This window comes from Heptranchias perlo, unplaced genomic scaffold (genome assembly GCF_035084215.1).
Source record: "Heptranchias perlo isolate sHepPer1 unplaced genomic scaffold, sHepPer1.hap1 HAP1_SCAFFOLD_70, whole genome shotgun sequence".
Lineage (NCBI taxonomy): Eukaryota > Metazoa > Chordata > Chondrichthyes > Hexanchiformes > Hexanchidae > Heptranchias > Heptranchias perlo.
In genome coordinates this window covers 2,967,093-2,990,299 of record NW_027139729.1, presented here as the reverse complement: position 1 = coordinate 2,990,299, position 23,207 = coordinate 2,967,093, and the positions used below count along the sequence as shown (strand labels likewise).

The window sequence follows — 23,207 nt, the reverse complement described above, 5'->3', positions numbered from 1 at the left end:
GTGGTATTAATTGGACAGCTCCTTAAAAGAGCCAGCACAGTCACAATGGGCAGAATGGCCTCCTTCTGCGCTCTAAGATTCTGTGTGAATATTTTAATGCCTTATGTTTTTCTGTTAGGCGGCCCCCTCCGGATTCTACACCGCCCCAGTACCTATTTTACTTCTGTCAAGCAGCATATTATTTATTCCGTGTAGATAATGTGGGTTAACTTGATTCCACTGTGTCCCTTTATCTCATTTAGATAGATTCGTTGCGCTGGAGGTTGGTGTTGGCTCTGCTGTGATTCTGATTCTTATCCTTGCTCTGTTGGGTGTGTGTTTCTGGAAGAAAGGTGGGTTAAACAGTATGTAATATCCGTTCATTACCAACACACGGACCAAGCTAACTGTCGTCTCCTTTCTTCCCCACCACTAACCATCCACCATCTGACCCCTAACCTCGGACAGTAAATATAAGGAGATCATGAACTGAAAGGTGAAATCGCTGGTGGCGAAGCTGAAAGATACCTGGTCTGAAATCTGTCTCTGGAGCTGGCGCAAAACGGGCGGTATCACGATTGCCGCCTGTTATTCACCCTACCCGATATTCAGTCCCATTGATGTGAATTGAACTGAACGTCAGGTGGAGCGTATAAAGGGCGCCCAATGCCTTACCGCCCGTTTTGCGCTACTGCCCAAAGACCAATTTAGATCCCATAGTGTCACATTATGAAGAATGACGAGAAAAACTCGGGCTTCTCAGTCTGGAAGGAAACATCTGAGAGGTGATTGTATGGAGTTTCTTAAGATAGTAAATGTTATGGAAGAGATAAATCTAAAACATGACATGAAATGAAGTTATATGTTTGGGCAAAGAGAGACAGGTACAAACTGGTAAAAGATCATCTAAGTTGGATATAAGGAAGTTCTTCATCACGCAGTGATCATGCTAGGGATGGACTCCCAGTTACAGTTCTGGAAGCGAATACCTTGGAATCATTGACAGCATATTGAGATACAGCAACGGGGGTGGGGGCTGTACGTTCTTTCTGGGGGGAGCGGGTGAATTAAGATGCAATGAATGCCCTTCCTCATCTGTAAATACTTTGTGATCCAAAGTTGAAAACAACCCTCTTCTGCCTGGGCCTCTTCTGACCACTCTACTTCCTAACCCTTCCCACTCACCCTTGTGTGAACCTCTCCAACCTGATTCTATATATTTTTATATCTCCTCATCCATCACCATTAAATTCATCTCTTCCATAAAACCCACGAACTGCTCACATGACACTTTCCCTTCTGAGCTTCTCGCCACCCAAATTCCTCACCTCAGTTGCCTGAGTACCAATCCACTGATCTTGTCCCTCCCTTTTGCCTCAGTAGTCATATCCTGCAGAACTGCTGTCATCACACAATTCCCAGGAAATCCATCTCTCAATCCTCCCTGCTCTCCAGCTCCCCATATCCAAAGGCCGCTTTTTCTATGAAGTGTTTAAAGGTGAGGTTCTGTTACAAGTATGCTCCGATTTCTCCCACCACTTCCTGTTCAAGGCCTACCCATCAAGCTTCCATCCATCCATCCATAATACCAGTCACTTCCTGTGTGACTGCTTACGTGGCTTGTTATCATTCCTCTTCTTCCTCGACTCCTCCACTCCTTTAAAACATCGGTTATTCCTCAAGTGTCTGTCCTCCATACACCGCCTCTCTGGAACTGCCCCGTTTATTTCCACTCCTACCTCTCACATCATAGTCCTAACATTTCATCCATTGACATCGCCTCCCTTGGCTGCACAATCACCTCTGCCGTGCCCAGGATTATCTCCTTTGACCCACTCATCTTCATCATCCATACCCTACAGCTTAACTACATCGTTGAGCAGTATGGGGTCCACTCTCCTCGGTACACTTACTCTCTATCTCTCAGCGTCCTCCATGGCCACCACAGCGGTGACCACTCGCTCCAACTGATTAACAAACATTGAGACATTTGCAGCCAACACGTTGTCCAGATTAACATATGTAAACACCAAAGCCATCTTCTTCAGCTCCTCAAATCCTTGATGTACTTGGCCTGTCAATGGAGAGTGAAATTAGGCGGCTTCTGGAATGGGAACCCTGTCCGTACCCGCCCGGTTCCCACTCGGCGGGTTAGGTTAAAATTATACCATACCGGGTTTGTCCATAATAGAGTTGGATGTGGTAACGGGAGGGAGATGGTTCTGGAGAATAAGTTTCAGTGGCCCAAAGACCTTTACTGCTCCTTGACCTTTCTCATGTTCCCATTTTGTTAGCCAGTAATTGGATCTGTATTTCTAATACTTATGTTTTCTTCTCAGGGACGTGTAAACGCAACAGAGAAATGAGGTGAGGCATTAAGTGTTGAATTTTAAATTTCAACCGTACGCAACCGAAATAAAACCCACCAGCAAGCATTCGGAACAATTTGTCTGTATTCTGCATTTTAAATTTTAGAATCGAGCTCTCCCACTCGCAGTCACACTTACACTCACACTCAAACACACAATCACACACACATACACACACAAACACAAGCACAAACACACAATCACACACACGTACACACACACACAATCACACATACATACACGAACACAAACACATATCAAACACAATCACACGCATACACACGCGCACACACTCACCCAAGCATGTGCAGGTTTCATTTACTTGAATAATTTTCATTTTATCTCCCTTTCATTTCTTTAAATGTCTTTTCAGCCACGTTGTTATTATGCTATGGCCTTTCTCATCTGGGGATCCCTCATTACCCACCGCTCAATGAGATCAGAAATTCCTCTGTTTGCTCTGTGTAATGACATCGTGAATACATTTGTGACGATGTCGTGAAACAGAGCAAACAGAGTAATTGTGAAGCAGTGTGGGAGAACCTTCACCACACGGACTGCAGCGGTTCAAGAAGGCGGGTCACCATCATCTTTTCAAGGGCAATTAGGGATGGGCAATAAATGCTGGCCTCGCCAGCGACGCCCACATCCAGTGAACGAATTAAAAAAATGTCGTTCCTTAGTTATTTCTCGCCAAGTGGATTCTGCGCTTGTAAAAAGGACTGTCCAACGGGAGGAAATATTCTCAAACGATTTAATGATGTCGCTACATATAGTGAAAGCAGGACACGGTTCCTCAATAATCGCCCTACACGTCAAACAAATTGTTAGTTTTCGGGCAAGAAAAAAAAATTCTCAGGAATATACTTGGTTTTGCAACAGCTGGATAAAACCATTCTCCTGACCATGCACCGAGGGTCATTAATACATATAAGGCGGGATCCATTCACTACCTGTCCAAACATATGAGCTGTGCCATGCAAAATAAAATGATTGAATTGACGATTTCTATTCTTTTAAGGACCACGGCGCCTCCTAGCGACCAAACCAACGAAGCCCTGACATGTAAGTTCTTTTTTGTATTCGTGCATCCGGAATTACCTTTGGCGTTTAATGTTTTCTTTTACATTTAACGAACAAGACTAAACAAAAACCTATTAACAGTAATAGTTTGTAGACTTTGTATTGTATTTAGCAAACCTGCTGTGAATCACAGAGTGTCAATCATTTCTGAACTATTTTGTGAACCTGACCAAGAAGCAATATAAACATTGATTTTATATTTTCACCATTCAATCCACTGTGGAGTGAAAATCCAGTGTAGCCCATAGTTGAAGGGGAATAGCCGGAAAAAGATCAAAGGAGCCGGGCGCACAGACGTAATTCAGTTCCCCTTTTAAAATTCGATGTTACGTGCCTGTTTGTATATAATAGGAAGTTTGCGCATGCATTGTTTAAATTGTTATAGATTTACAGTAAAGTACTCAAATATTAGTCAAGTTCTGAAGCAATGAGAGTTAAGAGGTTTTTGCAAACAGATTGAGCAGGTGGGAGATGCAAAATCGAGGTCCTACAGCGCCACTGCTGGCCGGCGGGTGCAATTACACGATGGCAAATTTCCATCGGCAGATTTTTATTGAAAAAATGAATACAGTACCGGAATTTATAGTGGAAAAAGTGACGCAAAAGTGTGACAAAAGTAACAACCGGAAGTACGTTTTGGTAAATAGGAAGTGGATGTAGGCATAGGACTTTTAACATATTGCTAATTTAACTCGCAGGGCAATGTGCACTCAGACTCAAGGCTAAGTATAGTCTGCAGGTGAAATGTAGCTGGAGGGTTGGGGATTACCGGACGAGGTGGTGTAGATGTAATTCAATCATCATTTTTAAGACATTCTGATCTTTTAAAAAACACTTCACTTTTTATTACAATTTATTATTAGGTGTCAGTCCTGGCTCAGTGGGGAGCAATCTCATCTGAGTCCAAGGTTGTGGGTTCAAATCCCACTCGGTGAGAATTAAGCACAAATCCAAGGCAGTGCAGCACTAATGAAATTCAGCACTGTCAGGGGTGTCGTCTTTCGAATGAAACGTTAAATCAAGGTCATGTTTTCCCTCTGAGGTAGATGTAAAGTATTGTACAGTACTATTCTAAGAAAAGTAGGGGAGTTCTCCCCGGCGTCCTGGCGAATAGTTTTCCCTCAACCAACATCACTAAAGCAGCTGATTTGTCCATTATCGTATTGCTGTTTGTGGAATTTTGCTATGCTCAAATTGGCCGCTGTGTTTCCTATGTTACAACAGTGACTACACTTTAAAATAGTACTTCATTGGCTGTAAAGTACTTTCGGACGTCCTGAGGCAGTGAAAGGGACTATATAAATGGAAATCCTTCCTTCTTAATAGTTAGATGTAAAAACCTTTCCCATTTTGTGAAGCAACGAAGTAGGGTTGGTTGGAGCATAGATCTTCCTCTGCAGTACAGGCTGATGTGCTATAGCGCCGCCAGTGGTGAGACGGTGTAAGTACCGTGTGACAAGTTTACATAGACAGTTTCCAGTATAAAGGTGGCGGCAGGGTTTTGTAATGGTAAAAGATTGACACGAAGTTCTGAGAAAAACAATGACAACAAAAAAGTAGGACTTTGTTGCCACATTGCGAGATGAAAGTATGATCATAATTCATTCAATATATGCAACTATTTCAGAACAAATTCCTTCCTTATCCAAATACACAAAGCTATAAAACTATGTTTATGTATTAATGGTCGAAAGTGTAAATTGATACAATTTGGCAATCATTGCGACCATAGGACAACTCAAGACACAGCGTAAATTAGCTTCCTATTCCAAGAGAAACCTTGGAAATCGCATCCATTTCCTGGATGAAGAGAGGAAATGGGATTGGAACCCAGCAGAGGAAGTCCATTCGCTTACCAGTGGACAGCCGGAGGCCCATTGGTACTCTCCACTCTTGGCAGCGGAGATGGTCCATTCATACGATGATTTCGTAAAAAATCATTTGGAGGAGCGACTAACCATAGAAAACACATTTATTAAAAAAAATTCTAAGTATTTGCACATCAATGCATTCTTTTATTTGTTCTATTTTATTTAGACGCTGTCCTTAACCTACAAACACTGCCGAGGAAAGACGGTGTAAGTTACAAATGGCCTGAGGATTTATTTATTTTGTTTGATGTTGTTATTTATCTCTGTCATTCATGCTCCTGCAAAATGAGTCCAAGTATTTGACTGCATTCTCTCAAGATGTCTTTGTTCTTTATTGAACATCACAATCGTCGTCTCCAACATTAATATTCATAAGACCAAATACATTTGCATCGTATTTCCATATGTCCTAAAAGGACGACAGAAATGTTTGCAAGAGGGAGAAGTAAACGGATCTGTGTTTGTTTAAAAGGGTTTTCATCAGAATACGAACCTTTGAGGGGTGAGATGAAGCGTTGCTCCCCCTATAGGAAGTGTTTCGTTGCCAATATGGCATCTGTATACGTGTAAACTTACTTCTGCACACCTGAATCCAGACTGTATACAGCAGTGAAGGGTTCGCTGTTGGTTTATGTGTGGAATATGCAGAAGATTGTTACGTAAACGAGACAATTTTCTATTCCCCCCACTGAACCAGCATGCAGTTTCCGTGTTTTACACCCACCATCTTTGAATCATGCCTGGAATGATAAGTTATCCCTTCTCTTTTCCGACGCTGTCAAAAAAGCCGCTGGAACTTTCGACTTGGAGCGGGCGTAGAACAGGCGATTCGGGATCGGCCGCCCATTGTTAGCTGCTCCCTTTCCATCGATGCCGATCCCGCCAAATTCGAAAGGTCCTCCTTTCGTTTCCAGATTTCCTGTTTTGCTGATGGTGCTCACAAGAGCGCCTTATTTTTACACAAACAGCATTACGTTGAACTGATAAATTCATTTGAAAATAGAAAAGTAGCGAAGCAGGTTAATAAGGCCATAAAAAGGCAAACCAAGCAATGGTGTTCATTACAAGACAGATAGAATTAAAAAGCAGAGAAATTTTGTTAAATCTGTATAGAATCTTGATTAGACCAAACTTAAAGAACTGTGCACAATTCTGGTCTACATATTATCAAAAGAGTATCGAGGTATTGGAGAAGGTGCAAGAAAGATTCACAAGGCTGATTCCCAGAACTGAGTGGGTCTACTCATCAGGAAAGGCTGAACGGGCTGGGGTTATTTTCTCTAGTAAAGTAAAGGCTAAGGGATGATCTGATCGAGGTCTTTAAGATGATGATAAGGTAGCTATAGAGATAATGTCTCCAATTGTGAGGAGTCCAAAACTAGAGGTCATAAATAGAAGATATTCACCAATGAATCCAACAGGAAATTCAGGAGAACGTCTTTACACAGAGTGGTGAGAATGTGGAACTCGCTACCACAAGGAGTTGTTCAGGCGAATAGCACAGATGCATTTAAAGGGAAGCTAGATGTGCACACGAGGGAGAAAGTAATAGAAGAATATCCTGATAGAGTTAGATGAAGTAGAGAGTGAGGAGGCTCGTGTGGAGCATCGATCAGCAGGGCCGAATGACCTGTTTCTGTGCTGTCGACTCTATGTAACCGTTAGTAGGTCCTTTCGAGAGGCACAATATTTCCCCTTAACGACCGTCCAGTCCAACAACGCCCCAGTGTCATTTTGCCGCCTTCTGCGGACGTTCATCTGCTGATATAATTTCGTTGAACTGTTACCATATTTTAAGTTATCAATTGCATATCTGACCAATTGCACCGTTCATTTCAGGGTCAGCGAAACATCATCCAATCCTTCGGTGAGGAATCCAGCACCTACGCTGTGGTGAAACGGTAGAAAATGAGCAGGTCTCCCGGGCACAATGTGCACCCCCCCCCCCTCAACAAGAGGACCAGTGCGGGCTCACATGATGGTCATTAGCATTTGACCCATTTCAATATCATCCAGAGAGACTTGGTATTTGTAGAAAGCAATATAGAGAAATGTAATCTACAGGAGATGTCCTACCTCTTGCCCAGTACATAGTTTACTTTAAGTGTCATATAAACGGCACTTTTGAAATATAGCAAACAGAATTACGCCATTCAGCCCCTCGAGCCTGCTTCCCTGTTCCATTAGCTCATGGCTGTTCTGTACCGCAACTCCATTGACCTGCCTTTGTTCCATATCCCTTGATACACTTATCTAACAAAAGCTTACTGGGGGAAAGAGTTCCTGACGTCCACTAACCTTTGTGTGAAAAAGAGCGTCCAGATTTTGCTCCTGAATGGCCTGGCTCTCATTTTAAGTTTATGTCCCCTTGTCTTGAATCCCCCCACCTGAGGAAATACTTTCTCCCTATCTACACTATCAAACCTTTAAACATTTTTAAACACAGATAATTGCGACTGAATCGCTGTTTCCGCGCAGCCCGGGCGCAAATCACAAACTTGGCCCCAAGTCCATGAATTTTACTGGTCGATTAATCACGCTATAGGGGGATGCCCAATTGCGCGAAGGTTTTCGGCTCCCGCCATCCGCTAGGAGGGTAAAAACAACATTTTTAGTAAAATAAATCTTCTTTGTAACCCAGAAGTTTAAAGAAGAGATCTCGCCATGAGAAACTTAAATTAGGTTAAAAACATGCATGAGCATCTTTGCTCCCTCCTTTACTGCTATTTTATTTCCGAAAGAAAGTGAAATCTGCGCAGAATAAATTGGTGTAAAAGTGAGCAGATTGATGCTTTTACCGACTGGGCTTTAACTATCACCTGAGTGGAGCAACGAGAGGAAAATCTGGCGCGACTGTTCTTCTTTCCATTGCAATTAAATGTGCTCTATTCCCTTCAAGCTGTGAGAATCCCCGCCCCCGCGCCAGATTTTCCTCTCTGTGCTCCGCCCGGGCGAAGCTTAACGCCCAGAGAATAAAGATGAAAATTAATTGCGGTATCACAGTGGGATCTTGATTATCTTTGTAGCAGGGGGTACATTGTTGCTGTTACCGGCATTTAAGACGTTTTTAAAAGCTTTATAAAGTCATGTGTGTTTGTTTGTACAGTAATAGTAAGCTTTCAGTTTCTAAATAAATGCAATGGTTTCACTGAAGTCTATTGACACAGCACTTGTGTTTGTGTAGTTAGTGCAGGCCTTTTTGAATTGGATGGTTCAATAAACTCAAAAGCTCCGCATCCCAAGAGAAAGGAAAGAACTTAAATTATATTTAACTGTTGGCTCTCTTATATCGTCTACTCCTTGTCCTTCGTTTACAAACAGGACATGACTCTCCTAATCTCTGCCAAGCGTTTGTGACCCCAGTTCCCCGATGTGCGCACTCACGTGAGCACAATGGCTGTCACTCCGACCCAAGCCCATTATTACCAACTCTTTTTGTTCTTGAACCCTTCTCTCCATCTTCTCCCCTTCCTGTCATCCAGTCATGCCACTTTTCATTTCTCCCATCTCGTGTACTTCCTCCCACCCCACAGTCCCTACGCCAACCCATCACTGCCCCTCTCCCTTCCTACTGCCGCCATCCCAGGCTTCAATTCCCTCTTGGATAAGCTCACAGTTGCCGTCTTTGCCTCACTGGGCAGTCTCCAAATGGTCCACCGAAGCGCTCATCACTACCTCCTCAGGAGCAGCGACCTCAACTGCCTCATCCTCATCTCTTGCTAATCTTCCCTCCCAGTGCATCCACTGGGGTTATAATCTTGCTAAACACCTTACCCGCTCGATCACCTCAGACACGCCCCCACTGCTCATTTAGACTCTGCCAGTGGATCAGCAATCATCACCCTCTCCGACTTTCCCCTCCGAAATGACCGTTCACTCACCAACCAGGACCTCCGCATCAAAGACCTGATTGTGGGCGATTACATTGGCATCATGGCTTTGACTGAAACTTGGCTCCAAGCTCGCGACATCTTGCCCCTGACTGAAGCCTCCCCACCTAACCATGCTTTCCACCACCTGCCCGGTACAATCCGCCGGGGTGTCGGTGTATCCCTCATTAACAAATCCCACCTTGGTCTCCCCCCTACTCCTCTAGTCGAATCATATAATCATAGAAAGGTTACAGCACGGAAGGAGGCCATTCAGCCTATCGACTCCGCGCCGGCAACATTCAGAGCAATCCAGCTAGTCCCACTCCCCCGCCCTTTCCCTGTACTTTCCCAAGTACATTGCCCTCTTTCAAGCATCTCACCCTATTCCACCTTTTCCACCTATCCTTTAAAATCCTTGTTCCCTTACGCTCCTAAGACCGATCCCGATTTTCTCCCCGAGTTTTTCTCGCTTCTTTCCTCTCTCAGGATCAGCTTTGCGCGACTCCTCGTCCTCGGTGATTCCAATTATCACCTCAAATCACTTTGCCCCTCTCTCCTCTGATTTCACTGATTTTGCTGCCCTTATACACGCCATAAACCTCTCCCTCCATATTAACTCTCCTACCCATATTGTCGAACGTTCTATCTACATCTTTACTCCCATGGTCCAAATCACAGATTAGTTAATCACCGACCTTTCCCTTTTATCCCGCACCACCTACACCCTCATACCCCCTACCAACCCCATTGTTTTCCATATCCGCCGATAAGGGGAGAAACTCTCTGCAATTCACTTGCAACTGCTTGGTCAAGCTCCTGTCTTCCTTCCTTTCCATTCACTAAAATGCTTCTGTTGCTGTCAATCTCCCAACCATCCTCCCACCGACAACTTTGATTCCCTTCACCCCAGTGAAACCTATACTCTCACCAACCCTGTTATGGCCCCATCTTCACTCCCTCAAGACCAAAGTGCACAGCCCTTGATCGTATCTGGTGCACAATTGGCTGGACCAAATCAAGCACTGTTAGGCACTGTTAGGCAGAACTCTCCTCTGCAAAAACTAAGATGACTCTGGAGAGCCAATTTATATTCAGTGGATCCTTCTGTCCACTACCAATCGTCTCCTTTAACCCTTATGCCCTACACCCTCCCGCAACCTTCAACTCACCTCCAAAAACGAGTGAGGAACTCATGGAATTCTTTGTCACTAAGATTGAGACCATCCGTTCAGATGCGTCTGCCGTATTCCCCGTTCCCCTTTCCCACTAAACCAAACCTGCTCCCAGACTCCTCCTGCCCGAGCCCTGATGCCACGCCCTTCTCTACTGTCTTCTCCTACGCTCTCTACGGGCTTATCTTGTATGTGGTTCCCACCACCAGCTCCCATTAAACTTCTGACCACCCAAATTCCCTAGCTCCCCCATTCTAGCTGACATTGTAAAGGGTTCCCTCTCCTCGGGTGCTGTTCTATTCCCTTTCAAAACAACAGCATTACCCCCTCCTCACAAAAATCCAGTCTCGACCATTTCCAACACCTCATTTCCAATTCCGCTCCCCTCTCAAAAGTCCGAGTATATGCTGTCACCAAACATACCTCTGCCCATCTCTCCAGCAATTCCATATTTGAATCCGTCCTATTAGATTTCTGCACATGCCACAGTCCTGAAGTTGGGATGGGTTGAAACCATCGTTCCTGTTTCAGGTCGCCGTTCTTCGAACTCTCCCGTTATCAGTCACGTGGCTGTCGGTTGGACGGGACGAGAAATGCTCAGGCACATTGTAGCAGTGGCCGGCAAGAAATATTGCGAATCCTTGAGATTCAGAGGAAGGTCACGTGTTGCATAGAGAATTGAGTCTCATTTCACTAAAACACCTTGAGGAGCTGCGGGTGGGAGCCGTTGAATTATAACCAGTGAAGACCGTTAGCTTTTTCTCGAGGTAAAGAAAGTCTTGCCTGTCCTGGTGTGTAACAATCCCCCATTATCACTACTCTATAGTTCCTGCATCTTTCTGTAATTTACCTGCAAATGTTCTCCTATATCTCCTTCCCACTATTTGGTGGCCTAAAGTATACACCCAATAGCGTAAATAGCTCCTACTATTCCTTAATTCCAACCAAATAGATTTTGTCTTTCACCCTTTCCATCATACCTTTCCAGTCCTCTAATAGTTTCGTTGATCAATACTGCCCCCCACCCCCACTTCATTCTTTCCTCCTCTAGCTTTCCTGAATACCTTCTTGCCAGGAATATTATCCTCCCCTTCTTTGAAGCACGTCTCTGTTATTGCCACTAGATCATAGTCCCATGTGGCGACTTGAGCCTGCATCTCACCAACTTTATTTACAACGCTCCCTGTGTTTTTTTTATTTATTCGCTCATGGGATGTGGGCGACGCTGGCGAGGCCGGCATTTATTGCCCATCCCTAATTGCCCTTGAGAAGGTGGTGGTGAACCGCCATCTTGAAACACTGCAGTCCGTCTGGTGGAGGTTCCCCCACAGTGCTGTTAGGAAGGGAGTTCCAGGATTTCGACCCAGCGACGATGAAGGAACGGCGATATATTTCCAAGTCGGGGTGGTGTGTGACTTGGAGGGAAACGTGCAGGTGGTGTTATTCCCATGTACCTGCTGCTCTTGTCTTTCTAGTTGCTAGAGGTCGTGGGTTTGGGTGGTGCTGTCGAAGAAGCCTTGACGAGTTGCTGCAGTGCATCCTGTGGATGGTCCACACTGCAGCCACTGTGCGCCGGTGGTGAAGGGAGTGAATGTTGAGGATGGTGGATGGGGTGCCAATCAAGCGGGCTGCTTTGTCCTGGATGGTGTCGAGCTTCGTGAGTGTTGTTGGAGCTGCACTCATCCAGGCAAGTGGAGAGTATTCCATCACACTCATGACTTGTGCCTTGTAGATGGTGGAAAGGCTATGGGGAGTCAGGAGGTTAGTCACCCGCTGCAGAATACCCAGTCTCTGACCTGCTCTTGTAGCCACAGTATTTATGTGGCTGGTCCATTTAAGTTTCTGGTCAATGGTGACCCCCAGGATGTTGATGGTGGGGGATTCGGCGATGGTAATGCCGTTGAATATCAAGGGGAGGTGGTTAGACTCTCTCTTGTTGGAGATGGTCATTGCCTGGCACTTGTCTGGCGTGAATGTTACTTGCCACTTATGAGTCCAAGCATGGATGTTGTCCACGTCTTGCTGCATACGGTCTCGGACTGTTTCATTATTTGAGGGGTTGCCAATGGAACTGAACACTGTGCAATCATCAGCGAACATCCCCATTTCTGACCTAATGATGGAAGGAAGATCATTGATGAAGCAGCTGAAGATGGTTGGGCCTAGCACACATCCCTGATGAACTCCTGCAGGAATGCCCTGGGGCTGAGACGACTCGCCTCCAACAACCACTACCATCTTCCTTTGTGCTCGGTATGACTGCAGCCACTGGAGAGTTTTCCCCCTGATTCCCATTTACTTCAATTTTACTCGGGCTCCTTGGTGCCACACTCAGTCAAATGCTGCCTTGATGTCAAGGGCAGTCACTCTCACCTCACCTCAGGAATTCAGCTCTTATGTCCATGTTTGGGCCAAGGCTGTAATGAGGTCTGGAGCCGAGTGGTCCTGGCAGAACCAAAACTGAGCATCGGTGAGCAGGTTATTGGTGAGTAAGTGCCGCTTGATAGCACTGTCGACGACACCTTCCATCACTTTGCTGATGATTGAGAGTGGACTGATGGGGCAGTAATTGACCGGATTTGATTTGGCCTGCTTTTTGTGGACAGGACATACCTGGGCAATTTTCCACATTGTGGGGTAGATGCCAGTGTTGTAGCTGTACTGGAACAGCTTGGCTAGAGACGCAGCTAGTTCTGGAACACAAGTCTTCAGCGCTACAGCCGGGATGTTGTCGGGGCCCATAGCCTTTGCTGTATCCAGTGCACTCAGCCGTTTCTTAATATCACGTGGAGTGAATCGAGTTGGCTGAAGACTGGCTTCTGTGATGGTGGGGATATCGGGAGGAGGCTGAGATGGATTATCCACTCGGCACTTCTGGCTGAAGATGGTTGCAAACGCTTCAGCCTTGTCTTTTGCACTCACGTGCTGGACTCCGCCATCATTAAGAATGGGGATGTTAACAGAGCCTCCTCCTCCCGTTAGTTGTTTAATTGTCCACCACCATTCACGACTGGATGTGGCAGGACTGCAGAGCTTTGATCTGATCCGTTGGTTGTGGAATCGCTTAGCTCTGTCTATAGCATGTTGCTTCCGCTGTTTAGCATGCATGTAGTCCTGAGTTGTAGCTTCACCAGGTTGGCACCTCATTTTTAGGTACGCCTGGTGCTGCTCCTGGCATGCTCTTCTACACTCCTCATTGAACCAGGGTTGATCCCCTGGCTTGTTGGTAATGGTAGAGTGAGGAATATGCCAGGCCATGAGGTTACAGATTGTGCTGGAATACAATTCTGCTGCTGCTGATGGCCCACAGCGCCTCATGGATGCCCAGTTTTGAGCTGCTAGATCTGTTCTGAATCTATCCCATTTAGCACGGTGGTAGTGCCACACAACACGTTGGATGGTGTCCTCAGTGCGAAGACGGGATTTCATCTCCACGAGGACTGTGCGGTGGTCACTCCTACCAATACTGTCATGGACAGATGCATTTGCGACAGGTCGATTGGTGAGGACGAGGTCAAGTAAGTTTTTCCCTCGTGTTGGTTCGCTCACCACCTGCCGCAGGCCCAGCCTGGCAGCTATGTCCTTCAGGACTCGGCCAGCTCGGTCAGTAGTGGCGCTACCCAGCCACTCTTGGTGATGGACATTGAAGTCGCCCACCCAGAGTCCATTTTGTGCCCTTGCTACCCTCAGTGCTTCATCCAAGTGGTGCTCAACATGGAGGAGGACTGATTCATCAGCTGAGGGAGGACGGTAGATGGTAATCAGCAGGAGGTTTCCTTGCCCATGTTTGACCTGATGCCATGAGATTTCATGGATTCCAGAGTCAATGTTGAGGAATCCCAGGGCCACTCCCTGCTTGGATTCCAGTTGAAGGAGCTGTCCACGACCGACTGTTACCGAATGGCACATTCCAAGGTCCAGGAGTATGTTCTGAGGGACGCACTGAAGTGAGGTGCTGCCTACGTAAAGGTTCTTTGAGGAAAGGCGACCATGTAAGGACATGTCACTTTGTATGGTACAGAATGTATTAGAAGATATGTACTGTGTTTTGAATTGTAATAATGAGGTCCTGGTTTGCACGATCTGTATTGTAATGTCTTGAACGGTAATTGTGACATTTTCATTGAAATGTGTGTATCATTAAATTTTATGAAATAAAGCATATTTTGAAATTTTAATAAAATCTTGTGGCACAAATAGACCAATCACTAAAAGTAGCGACGCAGGTTTACAAAAAGGCGAGTCAAGCACTGAGGTTCAATTCTAGAGGGATAGAATTGATAAACAAAGAAGTTATGTTCAACTTGTGTGGAGCCTTGGTTCGGCCGCACATGGATAATTGTGCACAGTCTGGTCTCCATATTATAGAAAGGATATACAGGGATTGGAGAGGGTGCAAAAAAGATTCACAGGGATGATACCAGAACTGAGGGGATACCCTTATTCGGAAAGGCTGAACAGGCTGGGACACTTTTCTTTTGAAAAGAGAAGGCTGAGGGGTGACTTGATAGAGGTATTTAAGATAATGATAGAATTTTGTCGGGTAGATGTAGAGAAAATGCTTCCACTTGGGAGGGAGTATAAAATTAGAGGGAGTAAATATAAGACTGTCACTAATAAATCCAATATGGAATTCAGGTGAAACTTCTTTACCGAATGAGTGGTAAGAATGTGCAATGCGCTACCACAAGGGTAGTTGAGGGAAATAACGTAGATGTATTTAAGGGGAAGCTAGATAAGCACAAGAGGCATGATGGAATATCGCATCCTGATAGGGTTAGATGGAGTAGGGAGGGAGGAGGCTCGTATGGGGCATACATGCTGGCATAAACAAGTTGGGCCGAATGGCCAGTTTCTGTGCTGTGGTTTTGAAGTAACTCGATGGAACTCAATGTACTATTTTGAGGGTGGTGGAAGAGCAGAGGGACCTGGGGGCGCACATTCACAAATCTTTGAAGGTGGCAGGGCAAGTTGATAAGGTGGTTAAGCAAGCGGATGGGATACATGGGTTTGTAAAGAGGGGCATTGAATACACAAATATGGAAGTCATGTTAAACCTTTACAAAAGGCTGGTTAGGCCTCAGCTGGAGTATTGTGTACAGCACTGGGCACCACACTTTAAGAAGGATGTAAAGGCCTTGGAGAGGGTACAGAGGAGATTTACCAGTGTGATACCAGGGATGAGGGACTTCAGTTATGTGGAGAGACTGGAGAAGCTGGGCTTGTTCTCCTGAGAGCAGAAAAGGTTAAGGGGAGATCAAAAAGAGGTAATCAAAATAATGAGGCGTTTTTATAGAGCAAATAGGGGTGATTAAATATTTGGATTGATAACCAGAGGTTACAATAATTGGCAAAACAACTAGAGTGGAAATAAGGAGAACATTTTTCACACGGAGTGTTGTTAAGCACTGCCTGAAAAGATGGTGTCTCTTTTAGAGGCTGTCTTCGTGTCAACATTCATATTTTCACTGGGAAACTGCAGGAACAGAGTGAAACGGGTCAGCTTGTGTCCCTGGATTCAATGTATAATGTGGAGAAATCTATAAAATTTATAATTGAATCGGCAGCAGTGAACATGATCAATACAATTATATGAAAACTGTAAATGAAGCGCTCATTGTTGGACCAGTCCTTTCTGAGCACAGCTTTTAACTTTATTCCTGAGAGAAGTCTCATTAAGACAAGGTTCTGAACTTTGAGAAGTTTGTGATATATCCACGTCATCATTTACATCGGAGTCAAAGCTGCTGATGTGGCCTGTTTGTTCAAATGACTGTAACTAATAGCAATGATCAGGGGTATAACCGTGTCAGTGGAGATTTACCCCCTGTATAAATCAGGGATCGCTGTAATGAATCCACACAGAGTGCCTGCCGGAGCTGCGGTTTCCAGGCCAACAGAAATCATTGCTTCTCACAGAAATGGGATATTCAGTAATGTATCTGATAGAATGTATTTATTATCCAGTTCTCGCAGCCGTTGGAGTTCCAGGTAAGCCATTATCTCAGCTGTTCATGGTGTAAATCGGTATTAACTCTGCTGCTGTAGATGGCATTCTATTTTCTCCCGTCGTGTATTACACAGTGGACTGTTCTGTCCTAAGTCTCTGCTCGTTTGGTCTTGGAGCAGCTGCATTACTTGCATTACGATCTTGTATATCCAACCGTGGCATTGTTACTGGATTATTCTCTGTACTTAACTTATTAGAATCAGGTGTCTGGGCTCGGAGCTGGTCTCAGACCATCAGGAGTTGTTAACAGTTTCATGTTGTGGAATTAACCTGTCCTGGAATATTTTTTCATCAATGTGTTTTCTGTGATTGATAATGAGACAGCTCACGGTCTCGGTGTTACAAGGAGGCAGCGCAATGTCCTCCCTCCACAATAACATGGTTCAGTTTAACTGGGAGTTCAACGTATTTATTGGTTATCACTGTTATGAAATATTATTTCATTCTGTTTGTATCTGACGCCGCATCAGATGTCTGGTTACTGAACTGTGTTTGCTGCTGATTCTTTCAATCTCATTCTCTGCTTCACTGTGGATGAATTTACTGTAAAATGCAATGTTTTGAGGTCATGTTGCACTTCATCTGTTGAAATAATGAGCATTTCTATTTATCTGCAGATTATAAGCAGCAGCGGTGATGTTGGTGTTTTGTTAATTGAACAATGCCGCCATCTAACGCTGTACTTTATAATTACAGGAGAATGAATTTCAATTATTGTGAGAGGTGTGTCTGGAAGAGGGATTCGATTGTCTTTATTCCACGCATTGTAGATGAAGTGAACAGTGTAGGTGAACAGGTGGAACCTTGGATGATCTGTAGAAACATTAAACTGTTCACAGAGGCTTCAACATTTAACAAACTGACACTGAGAATAGAATCGTTGGAAAACGGGGCTGGTGAGGAGAAAACAGTCGCAGGATGTAAGGATTTACTCGGAAATGAAAGGGGCATTGAGAAAGAGTAGAGACAGTGCGGAGAGATAGAGAGGAGCGATAGAGATCGCGACTGAGAAGGAAAACGAGAGGGACGGTGAGAAGGAAAGAGAGGAAGAGATAGACAGAGAGAGAAAAATGCACACACGGAGAACGAGAGAGGGGAGAGAGACAGAGCAGCAGCGGTGTGAATAATTAATCGGAATGAACTGCTGAAACTTCTAGTACAATTATGAAGAGGAAATGTGACTTGAAGGTTTTATTAGGATGTTGTCAGATTGTGAGAGTTTTATTGTACTCGCGTCTGGTGTGTTTATCACTATCAGATCCTCAGTCTGTTTATTTGAATGTTCCTTTCACTTGTTTACTGATTGAAAACATAAACATAATTGAAATGTATTTAAAGAATAGGATCAGTGATTTCTTTATCGCATTGAATTATGGGGATATTGCAATCCAGAAGCTATGTGTCAGTTTTATTTAATAAAGAATGAGGCGAATTCAATGATTGTATTTTCATGTAATTTTAGTTGAATATGCAAAGTAAATTTATTGAACACGTTATGTAACCAACGAGCGGTTCATTGTCACCAATAACCACAGAAATTAATGGTTGAATTCATTAATTGGATTGTGTGAGCTGGACCTATAGATTAGATTTCCTCCAACACCCTCCTGCAGTCTCTCCCTGTGAATCCCAGCCTCTCCTCCCACGGCATTGATTCCTCCGTCTCCTCATCCGTTCCTTCACTTCATTCGCTTTCCCAAACTATCTGCTACTGATTCCCCTCCAGCTCATACATGCCCTCTTCCTTGGTCTCCCTCCAAAACGCACTCGTTCGCTCGGCCTCCAGTTGCCTCTTCTAATCCAATCCGAAGCCTCAAACTCACCCCCACGGATCACGGTCTTTCCCGTTTTGTGCCAGCCCCAGTCGGCTCTCTCCACCCAGAGCAACAAACCTCCCCCTGTCCCCTCACCTTCTCGTCCCTCGCTCACTTTCCCGTCCATCTGGAGCCCAAATCTGGATTTAATCTGTTGGATTCCCGGTGTTTATTTCCCTCCTCCCTTCCCCACCGGCACGGCCCCCTTCCAGTGGATCTGGTGCTCACTTTATTCACTCTCAGTATCAATTTCCTAATTCATTATTGATCATTGTGTTTAAAAACATTTCTCTGTCCGAAAGCGCTGCCCAGGTCAGTGAACCAGTTTCCACCGTTTGATTCAGCATCAAAGCTGGAAATTTCACCCCAGATCCTGTCAAACTGCCGCTTTGTCTCCAGGTCTGATCAGTAATTTCTCTCCTTCCGTTTCTCTCTCTTACAGTTAACTTGGTGGCGATTGTGATCCTGTCCCGAGGAAAGTGCGGACTCTCCAAATGTATCACTCGCTACCTGGTGGGAATGGCGGCGGCCGATCTCCTGGTCGTTATCACTGATGTCATAATGTGTCGCATTGTTGAGATTTATTTCCCAGTTTCATTCTTGACCATTACCCCCGTGTGTCGTTTCATTCTCAACCTGAGTTTTGCAGTCACAGTGGCCTCTGTCTGGTTCACAGTGATTTTCACCTTTGATCGATTTGTGGCCATTTGTTGTCAGAAGCTGAAAACAAAATATTGCACCGAGAAAACGGCGGCTGTTGTTATCGGGGTGGTGAGTGCGCTGAGCTGTTTACTAAACATTCCCATGTACTTTGTAATTGACCCGGAATATATAATGGACAATGTACCCCGGGGTTGTGTCGTGAAACCGACCTTTTTCACTTCACCCGCATGGGCAGCGTTTGACTTGTTTAATCTTGTGTTAATGCCGTGTCTTCCATTCATTCTGATTTTGCTGTTCAATGTTCTCACCGCCAGGCACATTTTAACGGCCAGTGAAGTCCGCAGGGGACTCCGGGGCCGCAGCAATGGAGAGAATCACAAGGATCCAGAGATGGAGAACCGAAGGAAATCCATCATTTTACTCTTCAGTATATCAGGCAGTTTTATATTGTTATGGAGCGCAGAAGTTTTTTATTTTATCGCTCTGCGTGTAACAAACGTCCAGTTCTATACGGTCAGTGACATTGAGTCAGCCGGATTCATGCTTCAACTTCTCAGTTCCTGCACCAACACGTGTATTTATGCTGTGACCCAGACTAAATTCAGAGAGGAGCTGAAGAACGGTGTGAAATACCCACTGAATCTAATTGTTACATTAGTTAAATCATAGAAACGTCTCAAGACTTTCCATCCGAAATTACATAAAAAGTCAATTAGAGTTTCACGTTTGGCGGTGGCCTAAGACGGGCGGTAGCGGATCGGGCGCCCGTTATTCACCGCGCCTGATTTTACTATCTATTGACATCAATGAGTTCACTAAAGTAACTGATATCAATCGAATACTTTAAATAAATTTGGAAATAGCAGACAGGAATTATATTTTACCCGACAAATGCGGTGTTGTGAAATGATACAAGATGTGAATCTAACATGAAATGGTTCGCTGTTATTAGTCTGGAAATAATATGATTTCAATATTAAATGTTTAATCCTGAAATGTATAAAAACAAATCCTCCTTTTCGGTTGATGATTATTTCCCATCACACACACTGCCCGGTGGGATGGACTGAGGGTGAGCTGTCAGGGTCAGACAGCGTCCTGTTCATTGGGACATTTGTGATGACCAGAACAGAATAATAATGGAGCAACACCCGGACCGTTAATAACCGGTAAAATATTAATGTAATTTCAAACTCCAGTGGGGAGTTGCGGAGATCGTTTCCTCTCTGTGCTGCTGTGCAGCAATTTTTCCTGAGCATGGAGTTTAATGGGACGTGAGGGTTTGCCTGGTTACACCGATCTATAAGGAGATCTTTCTGAGATGATCAGGAGGCGGGAGATTTGTCATGGCCGCAGCAGGCCAAGGGAAAGCTCTCCCGCTCCTCCTTGCCCCACAAAATATAAGTTAAAAAGAAACTATTCAGTGTTCCGGACCACTCAATGCCCATCGAAAGGGCGGCTCCTCCACCCATTTGTAACTAACATTAAATGGTGTCCCGTGTCGGTCAGAATACACTGATTTACATATTACACGTGACCTGACCGGAAACAGGTGGGTGTTGTTCCAGCCGCTCTCCTCAGGACCCGACCGCCGATGACGGAGGCAGGAACTCCAACGTTAAAGGGGCGGTAAGTGACCTGACACCATTTACTAGCCTCTACCACCCCATTTCCGCCAGGCTGGGATGCTTAAAATCGGCCACACCTTCCCTGACCTACGCCTTAGTTTCAATCTTCGAAGCCCACAAGCTGGTCCATTTTCTCAAACTGCACCGGTTCACAACACATGAAGGGAAATTTTCACCATCGCAGAACTGGTAGAGCGGATCAACCGCCCCTAATAGAACCAGCCCGATTTTAATTTCTGCTCTTTCAGTTTACCGCCCAGGCAGTGAAGTTGAAATTACCCCCTATGTCGCTGATCCCAATGTTCGACAGGTGCGTCAAAGAAATCAGACAGTGTTTGCCAAACATTAACATGAATGTGGGTTCATGGGGTATATTCGGGTAAAAGGTGATAACCCCCCTCCATAGAGACAAGATCCCTATACAATTGAGGTGAAGAGGGGTTCACCCCAACATCCCGGATAGACAGGACGCTGTTCTCTCCGGGCAGTTCCCAGGGACGAACAGCAAGACAGATATCAACTGCTACTGGAAGACCATCAACTCGGCGAAGGAGTCCCTTTGTTCCGCCCGAAACCAACTGGTCTTCAAGCTGAAGGAGCTGCTCACGACCGAGTATTGCCACCTGGCACACTCCAAGGTCCAGGAGTACATGCTGTGGGACGCACTGAAGCGAGGTGCAAAGGATCTCTGGGGAAAGGCCACCGTGTCAGGCTATTTTACCTTGTATTGTGCAGCATGTATTAGAAAATATGTTCTGTGTTTTCAATTGTAATAATGGAATCGTAGCGTGTACGATATCTCTTCTATTGCTTTTAATTGCAACTGTGATATTTACATTGAGCTGTGTGCTTTCATGAATTTTATGAAATAAAATATATCTTGAAATATTAAGAACATGTTCCAGTCTCACCGTGCCTGTTATTATTGGACAGTGAACAGTGGAAATATTGACGGACAGTAAAGATGTGGGAGCTGTACAAAGAACATCTATTGCAGGCAACATGTGAGAAATAGGAGTATTTTCTTAATGGTGAGAAACTAGGGACTGCAGAGGAGCAAAGGGGTTTGGGTGTCCAGGTACACCAATCACTCAGAGTTAGTGCACATGCACAAAAAAAAAATCCCAAGGTATCGCTATCAGATACTGAGCCAACTCTCTGGAGTTTGCTGATGCAATCAGGCCCCACTGCCTCCCTTGCTGGTCCATTCCATACATCCAGCACCATCTGCCTTAAAATGCATTCAAGCACTGTGCTCATCCTGTGCCTCATGGAGAGAAGACTAATAAATCAGGAGGACCCAGATCATCAGCCTAATGTGAGTTTCGACATTTCAGTTTTAATTCAGCTTATTGCATTTGCAATTTTTTCTCTTTTTTGTACATTTCTATTTTTATTTCATGGTTGCAGATTTTGCATTTTTGAACAAATTCTCCAAAACCTGTGCGCAGTGAGTGCTGACTCCGGGCCCTTTGATTGACAGCTCTCACCTTCACCCCCCCCGCCCGCCCCCCCACCCACCCTCGCACCCGGCCATCACTCCACTCCCGCCAAACGCCTCCTGGGCTGACTCCTCCCATCACGTGACGCGCGGCAGCGTCTCTCATCTTTGCGCGTTGATGTCACGACGCGTACGTGCCGCATGCGCAGCGCGGTCCCTCTGCCGCGTTCCCTGCGGGTGCTGCTGTGGGCGGGGGCGAAGCCCACAGAGGGAGGGCCGGCACCGGGAGTGGCCTGAGAGGGGAGAGCGGGGTGGTGGGGGAGGGGGGGGGGTGACGGGGGAAGTTACTCGGGGCCTCCTGCGGGCCCCGTGAATCTCCACTCTGTCAGCGCCCGGTGTCGAGCTGGGCTCGGGGGGGAGTCACTCTCCCGCCTCCCCGTCAAACGGGACGGGGGTCGGAGCCCAAAAGTGAGCGAGAATCAAACAGCACAGAGAGAGGCCGCTCGGCCCATCGCGCCTGTGCCGGCTCTGTGAAAGAGGCCGCTCGGCCCATCGCGCCTGTGCCGGCACTGTGAAAGAGGCCGCTCGGCCCATCATGCCTGTGCCGGCCCTGTGAAAGAGCGATCCCATTAGTCCCACTCCCCCCTGCTCTTTCCCCACAGTCCCGCAAATTTCCCCCCTTCAAGGATTGACCCGATTCCCTTTTGAAAGTTATTATTGAATCTGCTCCCACCGCCCTTTCAGGCAGTGAATTCCAGATCAGAACAACTCGCTGCCTAAAAACATTCTCCTCATCTCCCTCTGGCTCTTTTCCCAATTCCCTTCAATCTGTGTCCTCTGGTTACCGACCCTCCCGCCAGTGACAACACTTTCTCCCCATCGACTCCATCAAAACCCCTCCTCATTTTCAACCCCTCTATTAAATCTTCCCTTAACCCTCTCTGCTCGAAGGAGAACAACCCCAGTTTCTCAAGTCTCTCCCGGTAACTGAAGTCTCTCATCCCCGGAACCATTCTGGTAAATCTCCCCTGAACCTTCTCTGCTCCAAAGGGAGTAATCCCAGCTTCTCTATTCTCTCCGTATAATTATTATTATTTATTAAGTGGGTTGTGCTGGGTATCTGGAAGCTGTAATTCGGTGAGTAGAAAGCAGTGGGAGGATAAGTCTGCAGATTGATTTTGGGAGATGGTGAAGACGGTGATCGTGGATTCAGACAAGGGAGGGAGGTGGTCTTTGAGAGCGTCCGTGCTCTGTTGTAAGATCTCACTGTGTGTGTCTGCTTCCAGCAGTTCCCATTTGAACCTG

General features: G+C 45.6%; 2 long non-coding RNA genes across 2 annotated transcripts in view; one reads left to right on the top strand and one right to left on the bottom strand.

Moving 5' to 3' along the window:
* LOC137318421 (uncharacterized) overlaps positions 1-23,207 on the bottom strand; it is a 201,505-nt gene that overhangs the window by 95,291 nt on the left and 83,007 nt on the right. The gene's annotated exons all lie outside the window — the stretch shown is intronic.
* Positions 248-8,440, top strand: LOC137318422 (uncharacterized). Its single transcript, XR_010961886.1, has 5 exons — positions 248-332; positions 2,319-2,346; positions 3,370-3,413; positions 5,469-5,509; positions 7,142-8,440. It is a non-coding gene; the product is annotated as an uncharacterized lncRNA (long non-coding RNA).